This window comes from Pinus tabuliformis, chromosome 6 (genome assembly GCF_031772625.1).
Source record: "Pinus tabuliformis cultivar Carrire ecotype Pingquan chromosome 6, CPIR1, whole genome shotgun sequence".
NCBI classification, from domain to species: Eukaryota; Viridiplantae; Streptophyta; class Pinopsida; order Pinales; family Pinaceae; genus Pinus; species Pinus tabuliformis.
The window spans coordinates 84,056,760-84,069,288 of NC_142292.1; the positions used below are offsets into that span (position 1 = coordinate 84,056,760).

At 37.6% G+C, this 12,529-nt stretch overlaps 1 pseudogene; it reads right to left on the reverse strand.

Moving 5' to 3' along the window:
• Positions 1-3,070: 3,070 nt before the first annotated feature.
• LOC149257378 (beta-glucosidase 12-like) lies at positions 3,071-10,714 on the reverse strand (annotated as a pseudogene).
• Between the last annotated feature and the right edge of the window lie 1,815 nt (positions 10,715-12,529).

Genomic DNA, 12,529 nt, shown 5'->3' on the forward strand with positions numbered 1-12,529 from the left:
TAATTGAATCCGCCAATCCCTAAATATGCAAAAGCATCTTAACAAAGCTATTCAAAAGCATCATCATCGTCATCTGGAAGGGGTTGGGCCACAACTGCTACAAGTTTTTCCTCGTACCTGACAAAATAAAAGATTGTAAGCCAAAGTTTCAATCTTTTAGAAATGGAACAAATTATTTCAATAAAAGTTAACAAAAAATAATAAGAAAATAAAATTCCACTTACTGTTGCCAGGTTGCAAGGTCTATCTGAACCTCAGGAGGAGTAAGAGCAGGTGACTCCACAAAATGAAGGTTTGGATCCCTATAAAAATAACCCATTATAGAATCAATGCAAAATTTTTAATATAACATTCATATTAGGGAGCATTAGAAACTAGATTAAAGGCTCACCCTGAGAGCTTCCGTGCCAAGTACAGGAATGGTTTCTCAAAGTTGTAGTTACTTTTTGCAGATATCTCATAGTACTGAAGATTCTTCTTTCTATGAAAAGTAACTTGCTTAGCTTTCACTTGCCTATTCTTCACATCAACCTTGTTTCCACAAAGAACAATAGGAATGTTCTCACACACCCTGAAATTCACAAAGATATTTAGCTAATCGGTTCAGGCAGTTGTGCCACCACACAATTAAGGAACCTTCATTTCTACTTAGAGATCCAATCCCTCTGCAAAAGAGATACCTGCAAAGATCTCTATGCCACGTTGGGACATTCTTGTAAGTCAATCGTGCAGTAATATCAAACATGATAACTTCACATTGCCCATGAATACTGCAGCAAACAAAATCCAAATCAGTAAATAAGAAGGAAACAAATAAATAAAAGTGGAAAAACACGAAACCCTCGCCAATTCAATCAGGAAAATGCCAACAGAAACAGGATAAGCAAACTAGTATTGATCAAAACAATCAATAACAGAGTCTGTCTATAAATTAAAAATTAAACTAAATTAAATTCAAATAAATATAAGTGGAAAAATACAGAACCCTTGCCAATTCAACGAGGAAAATGCCAACAGAAGCAGGAAAAGCAAACCAGTATTGATCAAAACAACCAATAACACAGTCTATCTATAAATTCAAAATTAAATTAAATTAAAATTCAAAATAAAGAGACATAAACGAGTAAAACAGAGTGCTGATAAAAAGGAACCAAAAAGGGACTCATAGTTGCTCCATTGTCATTCATATTGAGGTTAAAAGGTGTTGCTACTGAGCCCACACTACATACATATCAACACGGGAAAATAGAATTGATAAGTCAAAAGTTCTCTTGGGATCGATCCAAGTTTAAATCCATGTAGGACCTTTTTAAACAAAAAGTTGAAAAGGCACCCCAAAAGCTCAAATGTACAGTGCTCCAATCAACAGGTGTCTACTACACCTGTAGAGGATGACAAAAAACACTAATTTCGTAAAGTCCCAAGAGACCTGATTACAAGTGAAAATCAAAATCAGCCTGGCAAAATACAGAAATGGGAAAATAATCAAACTAATTATTGACGTACCTTAACCACATTTTGTCATTAAACCTTACTTGACTGAGCTATAAAGTTGGGTCAACATTTCATCCTTGGCTTTCTCAACTTGACAAAGCACCATATCTTGCAAATCATCAAATCATCAATTCAAGTATCATGGACTGAATAAACACTAAGATTTTGTATGGTTGTATTGTGTGCTCATCCACATGGATGTCTTACTTTGGGAACATTTGTAGCAAGACTATTCAGAACAGCTTCCACATAACCACGGACTTCTTGAGCCATCATTCTGAGCTCCTCCTCTGGATCTACAGGCCTTCTTACCATGGTTTCCTGGATTATAAACAAGAAAATAAAAATGAGGTTGAATATTAAGTTGGGAAATAATTTTTCTATTCTCATCGTTGTATATGGTCATGGTCTCCTAGGCTAAAATGTGTATTGATTCTTAAATTATTTAATAGCAAACATTTTGATTATGTACATGTGCAACTTACGATGGAACTTTATGTGCTTCATTGCCTATATGCAAGTGTTTCAATACAAGCTATAGTTGTTCATGATTATACTTTTGGTTACATAAAGTAGTCTTGACCTCTGGCCAACTAACTATTGCTTACCCTCTACCTTATATCTATTTAAGTTTTAACAGTGGAAATAGTTTGTCTTGAAGATTGAAGAAAACTCAAAGGATGTTAGTCCTCGCTGAAAGCAAAGACTAGCAATCTATTTTCATTTTCTACTAAATAGTTCTCTACCAGAGAAACCAAATTTTTTGGTTACCTGTAATTATTCATAAGTTGAACAATTGTCCAGCAGCACAATGCCTACTTATCTGCAATATAATTGTCCAGCAGAAAATAATGTGACTAGCATGCATTTGAATGCAGTTTACTAATTTTTTAACCTTAAACAGACATGTGAGTACTCGATAGTAAATCAAGACAATTCCATATAACATAATGTAATTCAATTAATGAAGGCTTCTCACCAGATCATGCCATCATTATGTCAGTGGTTATACTAGCAAATGTCCCAAAAGGTACAAAGAGAGGCCGATATGATTATTAAATTGGAATTGTTGAATTTTTTTGGAAGAGTTAATTGGTTTGTGGAAAACCTTGTTTTCTTGGACTGGATCATTGTGCAATTACTTTTATTTAGATGTTTTGTTTATATCTGTATTACAAAGAACACGTTGAATGTCTTATTTCATTTTAGAATAAGTTAATTACCCAAAATCAAGAGGTTAAGTTAATTACCCAAAATTAAGAAACCTCTATAGATGGCCAAGCATATACGAAGAATGCATCTCATTCATATGAAATAGAAAATCCATCTTTTCTTTTCTCTAAGTAAAATTTCAAAAGCATGAACACATGCGATTTCATATGCACAATAAACCCAACTTCTGAAATTTCAATGCTTGGATGCATCCCATTCATATGCTACAGTAAACCCATATTTTCCTTAAATTTCAATCCATAAACACATCCTTTTTAACCAGTTATAAATTTGGTCTGAACGTTTTTCTGGACTCTCCCTGGTTGAATCACTAAGCTCAATGGTGTATGACACGAGGTTTTGATCATTCCAACAAGAACCTTTTATACCAATGTGTAGATGCTTTAGGGTATCTCTTTTTTTTTGTGTAAGTCAGAATTTTATATTAAAAGGAAAATATGATACAAAACAGCTGCAGCAGCAGCCAGCGGGCCGCTGAACAACAGGCCAAGCGTCCGAAGACTAAAAAGAATGGACAGCACACCACACAGGGCGGCATAGAACCAAAAGACCTGAGAGAGACACTGGTCAACTAGAGGGATCTGAAACAGATCCCTGCAGACAAGATGGCCCGCCGGAAAGGATAGAATATCCACCTCGGCTACCAAGAGAAGAGAGGACGAGAACAGAGCTGAACTGAAAGAAACCAAGAGAAGAGGGACCACGATCAAAACCGAAGATTTTACACAGCGAGGGTGGAATCATTTGGTCGACCTTTTTTCCCTTTCTTTTTACCAACTTTGACCCAACCATTTGGACACTGTTGGTCTTGCACGATTTGTAAACTGCGTTGGGCTGAAGGCGAGAGCTCCTTGTCTGAATCCGAAGGAGAAGACTCATGAGTTCGTTTCTGGGATATGGGCGGGACTGTTGCTTCTTCGTGACGAACCAAAGGAGTAACCTGTTCTGGTATTTCGTCCATGACTTCCTCATCTTCCTCCTCGTCCTCTTCATCTGAGCTAGAAAAGACATCCATTGGGGGAGGATCATGTGGTTTCCAACTTTTGGATTTTGGCTTGGAGTTGGCTTTCTTTTTTGGGAATGGCATTGAAGGACAAGAGCTTTGAAGGTGCCCTGTAAGATGACAATTTCGGCAGCGGAAGGCTGTGTTCTCGAAGTCCAGGGGCTGAGTCCAGTGGAAATCTCCTATTTTGAGAATGATCTGATCAGGAAGTCCTTTGCTTATATCTATTTCTGCGCAAATTCTGGCGAAGGTATACATTCCTTTTAGCCCTCTTGAGGCATCTGTGTCGAGGTAGCGGCCTAAGGAGTTGCCGATAGCTTCAAATACAACAAAGTTCCATAAATGCGCTGGAAGGTTAGGAAGTCTGACCCAGATGGGGAGTTTGGTGATGACTGCTGTGGAAGGATCAAACTCTGGGAACCACGGGGTGAGGAATAGACCCGCAGAGTTCCAAAACCAAGGGCCTTCAGTTAAGACTCTTTGGTAGTCCTCACTATCAAAAAACACTGTTATAAAGAAGCCTTTTGAACAGAGAAGAACCTTGCAATTGTTGGTCCAATTAGCGTGAATCCATTGGTACAGATCTGCTGTGCGGGGCCAGAGACCATTGAACCTGCAGATGATGCCAAACTCAGCAAATATCTGGTGTTGCTTATCCAGCAAGGGATGTGTTATTTCAATGGATGGGGTTTCCTCCAGCTTGTCCACTAAGAAAGGTTTAGGAGCTTGAATTGGAGAAGCTTTTTCCTTGGGTTTCTGAGAATGGACAACATCTTTATAGGAAAAAGCAATAGCAGAAGAAGACTGACCAACAGCTCCCCCTCTCAGACGAAGGGATAATGTGATGGATGCATTTCTTTGAATATCATAACAAGATAGGGGACATGAATCCTCCAGTTGTTTACCTTCAAAAAGGAGACGCTGAAAGACTATTGGAACACCCACTTTACTTTCCAGGAATAGCTTGAGGCTTTGCACTGGATCTGAGGATCTCACCCATTGCAGCAAAGATTTACCGGAAAGGAGTACGATCAAGATCTGAAATGGTTCTGATATTTCTGTTTTCTGCTTGCCGTTGTGACCCTGATTGCAGAGAAGACTGGTGCACGCATAACTGTCAGATGGCACATTCTGTGCTGGTTCTGTTGGTTCCTGTACAGAAGAGCTATCAAAAAATCTCTCAGAATTTATCTTGCTTGGGCGAGCAGCACTCCTGCAACTCACGGTTGTTAGAGCTGGAAAATCATGCCCAGGCCAATCCGCCACTGAGCCTTGTAAGTTATGCCGGAGACCTACAACCTTTCCAGCACATTCCTTTTGGTCTGAGATGGAGATCAGGCTCCTGTTTAGAAACAATTCTGGGATACGCATTTTGTCAAACACTTGCCCCGCAACCTTAGTGGTTCCGGAGTGAAGAGGTTGTCGAAGCTGGTATTGGATTTCCAAGCTCCTAAGAGCCCCCACTCTCCATCTACTTTCTCTGTGGACCCTGATGGTTGCAGCAACAACAGGGGCTTCAATAGTCGAATCTGAACAGTTTCGAATGACCAGATCTGCCCTTATGCACGGGATGGCTCTTCCCAGAGAATCGCCTGCCACTCCTTTCTTCAACCTCCACGAAGCAGAGTCCATCAAAGGTTTCCCGCATTGATCCGCATTGGCTTTCTCCATAAGCCCCTTCGATCCTGCGTAAGCCTGTAGGTCAAAGGTGTTGGCGAACAATGCAGAAACATCGCTTTAGGGTATCTCTTCAAACCATCTTTATAATCGATATAAATAAAACCAAAGCGAGATGTATAACCAAATCCCCATTCAAATCTATCCATAAGCGACCAAGCAAAGAATCCACAAACATCTGCACCTTCCCTACAAAACATCATATTATAGCTTTCAGATTTTCCCTTGTCTGCTTTGGAAAAAGAAATAATTAAAACTGCACTTGTATCCAATAGTGCACCACAGGTACTGTGCACTATAAAGATTTATACTCGTATGCTCTTTTTCTGTATAAAGATTTATACTCATCTGCTCTTTTGTGTCCGATTACAGTATATAAAATAATGGAATGAAATAGATTATGAATGCTACAGTGCTTCATGAGTACCTTATAGCTTGAAGTATGTAGTGCAGATGCTCTGAATAGTAATTTATACGCCATGTATCATTCAGTGCTTCATCAAGCGATGGATCAGAGTTTTCCACAGGGAAATCATTCACTCCTGCAACCAAATTTTAGCATTATGTCTCCATCTATTGAAACCAAAAATGAAATGAAAATCAGTAATGTGATTTACTTACCATTTTCTGTTATAAATATAGGTGGATTGTTATACCGTTTTTTTATGTAGATTAGCAAATCCCTTAGCCCTGGTGCATACACATAAAGCCAAAAGGATGCATGTGCAAATGTTACAGATATATATCAGCATCTGTGGCTTTAGCTTTTAAATTAAACTACATAATTTGAGCTCAATTTTAAGCTTGAATATCAATATTTGTGTGTAAGTTTTGTTCTAAATATTTTAGCATACCTTGACTCCTATTGGCACCCCACTGTGCTCTGCTGTAGAAATCAAGTCAAATGCAAATCAAATGTTAGTAAGTAGCAAGAACTTCCTGGATATACTACTGGATTTGATCCTTAGTTTGTTACATGTGAACAGAATGATAGTAAATGACGAGGCCTTACAGATGAAATTGGCTCCGCTGTCCCTGTTCCAGCCAGAGTTCGCCTTGGTCGGGTCCAAACAATTAATTGCGTACTGACTTGTATAATAATTCATTCCGAGGAAGTCAAAGGATCCTTTTAACTGTTCAGATTCTTGCTCAGTGAACTTTAGCAAACGATCACCGAGCCTATCTCTCATTGTAAATGGGTAGTCCCCTGACGTTACTGGATCGATAAACCTGCCATACAAAAAGTCATAGTGGAACAGAGTACTGTAAGCAAATAAGCAAATATGATGATAGAAAATTTATGCACCTAACAAAAGCCATAAAAACAACTGACCACAAAAGAATCTTATATTAAATTGTAAGGATCCAAAACCAAAGACAAGTAATACCATCCGAGCATGAAATCAATTGCTCTCTGCGCTGCATTTTGGTCATCCTGAGATGACGAATAAGGATAAGTCCAGTTGCAAACTAATGTAAGCCCTATACAACCCTTTTGCTCGACCTGCAAATATTTTCACAACACAAATCTCTCTTTGTGAGTGCAGCGAAAACATAGCTAAAACTGAGAAGCTAGTAACGAAAACTTAATGAACTTTTTAAATGCACATTGCACAGCCATTTCAAGTATAGTTAGAACACTGCTAAGTAAAAAATACTTGCTTAGATTTATACCAACTTTGGAGCTATCCAATGTTGAGAAGGATCAAAAGCCATTTTGTAACTGTTTTAGTTGATAGTGCGAATATCTCAATCTTCCAATAATACAACTTATATGGGGATGCCTAAGGGGCAGGGCTACTTAACAGATGCCAGGCTTATTGGTCTCTGTATGCATTTCTCTTTCAGACCCAGTATAGATGTACAATTTTAGTGACAGCTAAGACAATGAGAATGCTCAAGTGGCCTAATTATCATCATTCACAACTATCATGAAGGAGTAGGATGATAGGTTTTTATTTCATATATCAGATAAAAATTCAACCATCAAATTGGGAAGATCTTACGGAAGGAGTAGGATAAGGGATTTTTGTGAAAACTGGGTAAACATTCCATTTGCATCATGAAATAGCACATATCGAATTCACATGGTAAAGCATAATCCCAATATAGTAGCGTTTTCAAAATTTTTGTATTCATATTATCAGAATCTACCATTGCAATAAATTTCAGCATAGATTGGATAGCAGGATTCCAATGAAAACAAATTGGGAAAGAGGCTAATCATTATATTCTTCCAGTTATCCTATTCTATAAGGTTCATGGTGAAATCACAATGTTCTCTTGTTTAAATTGTATTTTTGAATGCAGATATGGATTCAACACATTGGAAAACCCCAAGGTTTTCCCAAGGTATATGAATTGTGGGACTCGATAACTTTAAATTACAATTTTCCTAATATTTCAACAGATTTTGAGCAAAATCAACTAGAAAAGCTGTCCAAAACAGGGCCAAAAGGTCGCCCCGTTAGACTACTGCGATGGGCAATTGGAAAATCATCATCAGTAAGCTGAGGTTCGAGTTAATTGGGTATCCTATTGCCTCATAAGTTAGGGCCTAATGGATCCCAGATATAGTAGCCTTTTATGCAGTACGCCTGGTAACTGCATCCTCTATTGCATCTCTTACCATGAATGTATGTCAACCAACTATATATTTGAAGATCAAACCCTAAAACAGAGCACTTCCCATTGCCATAATGTTTATAGCTTAACCACTGTAAATCCATTTGTACATAAATCAACATTTTTATGTGCTCTGGGGTCTTTTGACATAAATCTACATGCTGACCAATTGAAAAAACAATCATGAAAGCTGATGTTAGCTTCAATTCTCTTAGGCTTTTGTGTGTAGAATAACTACTCTACCTTGTATTTGCTCCTATATACTTCCACAATAGCTGCATGTGCGAGAAGCATGTAATGGCCCGTTGTGTACATTTCATCTGCATCAGGTCTCTGAAAACCACAGAGGCCAGGAGCAAGAATTCCGACATCATATCCTAGGGTACAATATATAAAAGGTTCGTTGAATGTTATCCACTATTTAACCCGATCACCAAATAATCGGAAACATGCTTCTGCATAGGCAGTGAAATCAGTCCTGCATCATGATATCATTATAACATAAAAATGAGTGATCCGTAGAGCATGAATATCAAAGTACAGAAACTTAAGTTTTGCTAATGGGGAAATCCTAATCATACACTATGTTTGGACTCAGAAATCCTCCATATTCATCCTCCAGAGACTGGGGAGTATCCTAGTGAAACAAAGTGACAGACGCTTGGATTCCTGCAATCAGCACCATTCAGAGAAAGAGATGATCATAACCTAATAAATAGGCTACATTACATGTGAGATCAATCAAGCTACAGTAAGTGAGAATATTGGATATAACCATTCTGGAGGAGTTCATTGATGAGGTTATTGTAATAGTCTACTCCTTCCTCATTGATCTCTCCTTTTCCCTCTGCAATAATTTATACACATTTGGTTAATGGACATCATAGATATCAAATTCATCTGTGAGAATTAATAAAATTTGCTGGACATTGAGAACTGTGAATGCATTTGGTGATTAATTTTCTTTGTTGGAGCTTACTTGGAAATATACGAGGCCACGAAATCGAGAATTTGTAGGTATCCACTCCCATATCTTTCATCAGTTTTACATCTTCCTACAGGATATATGAAAAATTATATAATGTTTTCTCATATATTAATGAGATACAAAGAATTTAACCTAATCCCAATATCATTAACAACTACCATATTAGGATCCCTGAAATTCTAAACCATTTTTTTTTACTAAGCCGCAGTTAGCTCTTCTATTCGATGGAAGAAGATCAATCCATTTATGGGAGTCTTATTAGGATTGTATTAGGATTGTGTGAGGTTCCTGTCGCCGATTGTGTGAGGTTCCTAGTTGCCCAACTTCCCATGAAATAACTTCCATCCTCAACTCCTCCCATGAAATTGAAACCAGTAACCAGTAAACCAGCAAAAAAAACCTAAACCCCAATCTATACCTCATAGATAACCTTAAATCGTTACCTTAACTTAACTCCCATTTCAAAAATATCTAATACCTTATAACAATGATACTGATCCACTGCTACATCACCGTTGCTTCCAGAATATCAAAGTACATAAACTTAAGTTTTGCTAATGGGGAAATCCTAATCATACACTATGTTTGGACTCAGAAATCCTCCATATTCATCCTCCAGAGACTGGGGAGTATCCCAGTGAAACAAAGTGACAGACGCTTGGATTCCTGCCATCAGCACCGTTCAGAGAAAGAGATGATCAGAACCTAATAAGTAGGCTACATTACATGTGAGATCAATCAAGCTACAGTAAGTGAGAATATTGGATATAACCATTCTGGAGGAGTTCATTGATGAGGTTACTGTAATAGTCTACTTCTTCCTCATTGATCTCTCCTTTTCCCTCTGCAATAATTTATACACATTTGGTTAATGGACATCATAGATATCAAATTCATCTGTGAGAATTAATAAAATTTGCTGGACATTGAGAACTGTGAATGCGTTTGGTGATTAATTTTCTCTGTTGGAGCTTACTTGGAAATATACGAGGCCACGAAATCGAGAATCTGTAGGTATCCACTCCCATATCTTTCATCATTTTTACATCTTCCTGCAGGATATATGAAAAATTATATAATGTTTTCTCATTTATGAATGAGATACAAAGAATTTAACCTAATCCCAATATCATTAACAACTACCATATTAGGAGCCCTGGAATTCTAAACCATTTTTTTTTTACTAGGTTGCGGTTAGCTCTTCTATTCGATGGAAGAAGATCAATCCATTTATGGGAGGCTTATTAGCTGATCCACTGCTACATCACCGTTGCTTCCATCAAGAATTTTGCCTGCATTGCAAAGTAAAAAGCACACATCAACATACATGTCCTGATAATGAGATTCCTCAAACTGTGAACCCAAAGAAGAAAAACAATCTGACCTGGTGTTCGTGAAAATGAGTCCCAGATGCTTGGGCCTTTTCCACCTTCGTTGGCAGCTCCTTCACACTGCATTAATCATAAATGCAGACAACAACGTTACGCGTTGATTTGGCATGGCAGGACCTTTACACATTGCATTTTCTTGACTGTAATTTAAATACCTTGAGAAGCAGAGAGAATATAGACTGCAACTAAGAATTACCAGTACCTGATAAGCAGAAGTTGCTATCCCAAACATGAAACCTGGAGGAAAGAAGCTCCTCCTTACTGCGTTATCACCATTAATCTCTTCCATTCTCAGCTTGGATGTATCACCAATTATAATCTTTTGTAATTTGCTGCAATGGATTTACACCATTTATATATCAATGCTCAGGGTTCTAATGTAGCTTAGAGTCGCTTTAGAAGGGTACATGTCCTGGTGTCCATGTGAAAAAGACTGGAAGGTTTGACATCTAACTCCTCACCCATGTTGATAGCAGTTGGCAGTTAGGGAGGGTAAATCTCACCGCAGGATCAAAATAGGCGGCATTATTAAACATTATTATTTTAATTGTTTGGATAGTCAAATGTAAGGAAGAACAACAACAACAACTCGCATGGAAAAAGAAATAAAAATATCTTCAAGAGTAACATAAAAGAATGGGAAAAAGTAGTAAGGATATTTGGAAAAAGCAGTCACACTTCAAATCAATGGTTGAAAGTGTCTCACCTAATCCAACGGAGCAAGGTAAACGTGTTGACGATTGTTGATGCATAGGAAGGCCTATCGGCCTAAATATATACAATGTACAGTTGAGGAGGAACTTCTATTTATGGATATATAACAGCGAACTCAACTCAGCTTGCATTTTATTTGTCTCAAACAACCTATGAAAGGTTTGTTGTAGTATAAAGGGTGCATCTTTATCCAATGCTTTAATTGCCTTTGTAGGTTGACATTGTAATGGGCCAAAGGTTAACGACTCTATCTTCCAGCAAGAATTGGCAAGCAAATGAATTTCACCAATGGCTCCAACATAGAACCAAATTTCAGGAATGGCAGACTAGTGCCTTTCTTGCTGGGAATATCCTAAGAATGGTCCCTTCATGTAGGGGATGTCCCAACGACATCCAATGAACCGTTCCCACAAAACTAGAGATGCATCAAATGATATTTGTGGCATTCCTGTTCTCATCCCCATTCCATATAAAATAGGTAAAAAACATAGGAGAACAGGGATGCCTCAAATATCATTTGAGAATCAAAGTCTATAGAAGGATGTCTCTAGAGGGGTTCAACACTCTGTTACATTGTTACATTCCAAGCATATGTAGTTATTTAACTTCAGCTTTAGAAGGCTTATTGTAGCGTAACTGCTAGGTAATTTGTCAGAATTACGCCCAAGTTTTACTACTTCAAATGGGAGTCAGAATTTTGGATTTAAGATGCTATCTTAGCTTTGATAAGCGTTCCATCTCCCAGTTTTACTATAGTTAAAGAAGAATCTGTAGACTGTTGAATGGAAACAACTTTAGCATTGAATCTGATCGTTCCTGGAGCCAATTCTTTTGCAAGGGTATCCAGAAGCATACTCCTTTGCACGCATTGAACTTCATGATTTCTGCTGATAGACAGGAAAAGTACTTAGTATTACAAATCATGCAAAAAAAAAGAGATGACCAAAATAGTTAATGGGATAGAAAGTACATCATGTCACAAATCACAGCATATCTATTTCATGCCCTGCAAAAACTTGTAAACTCAACCACTGAGATAAAATAATGAAATTAAACAACATTTTGAACTGTTAAAAATAGAAGGAACGAAGGCCAAGTACTATGTAATCCACATAGTCCACCAAGTGAAAAGGCTAGCTGGCCTTGAGCTGCATCTGTGGCTCCAAGAATATCAGTCACTATCCTGAGTGAGATCACCAATACAAAAACAAAAATTATTATTTATTCAACTTATTAACCATTATCTTAAAACAACTGTAAATAACCTAGTAGAATCCAACATAGTTCCATTTAATCTAACATAAGAATGTACAAATCTATCTAATGCGTAAGAATATTAGTTCCATTTAATCTAACCTAATATAGTATAAATCTATCTAAACCTCGGAAATATCACACCTCAAT